Genomic DNA, 954 nt, shown 5'->3' on the forward strand with positions numbered 1-954 from the left:
GGGCTTCCTCCCCCGACGACCCGCGCCCCCCTGAGCCGCAGGCGGAGACCCCGGCCCCGGGGCGGACCGGCCCGGGCTCGCCCGAGCCCCCTGCGCCCGGCCCGCAGGACCGCCCCCCCGAATCCCCCGGGAGAGGCCCGGCCTGCACGCCACTGACGACCCGCGGCCCCCAAAGTCGCAGGAGGCGCCCCCCCCCCCCGGTTAGCCCCGTCTCGCTCCGCGCCCCCCGCCCCTCGCTGCCGGGACCGGGCGCCGCCCCAGAGTCAGCCGCAGCCGGCCGGCCTGAGAGCTGCCCTCCTGTGGACGACGGTGAGTTTACCTTGATACTAACCGGCCGTCAGCCAGGTCAACCCCATTGCTAGACTGGGGTGGACCTGGTGGCCGAGTGGGGACTTGGAACATTTGACAGCTGCTTCCCGGGGCTTGACCGGTTGTCCTGAACGCCCCCCACCCCCACCCCCAGCCCCCGGCTCCTGCTCCCCTCTCCCCAGCCTCGGTGCTCCGCTCCCTGCCTCGGAGGCTGCCTCTCTGCGGCGCCTGCATCGCCTCCGAGGACGCGCACCCTCCGGAGGCTGGACGTAAACCCACCACTGCCGCCGACCCGGCTCTCCGAGGGACGACTGTGAGGCCCCCCACCCCACCCCACCCCCGGACCGCCCTGGGGACGACTGCTAAGCCTCCCCCACCGGACCGCCCGGGGGAAGACTGCGACGCCTCCCGCCAGGCCCCCACCCAGCCTGGGGGAAGACTGCTAAGCCTCCCCCCCACACACACACACACACACTGTCGGGGGATGACGATTAAGCCTCTCCCGGACTGCCCGGGGGAAGACTATTAAGCCTCCCCTGGAACCACTATTAAGCCTGCCCCCGGAGTCCTCGGGGGATGACTGCTAAGCCTCCCCCACCGGACCACCCGGGGCAAGACTGCTAAGCCTCCCTCCCACACACACAC

The sequence above is a fragment of the Chrysemys picta genome, unplaced genomic scaffold (genome assembly GCF_011386835.1).
Source record: "Chrysemys picta bellii isolate R12L10 unplaced genomic scaffold, ASM1138683v2 scaf671, whole genome shotgun sequence".
NCBI lineage: Eukaryota > Metazoa > Chordata > Testudines > Emydidae > Chrysemys > Chrysemys picta.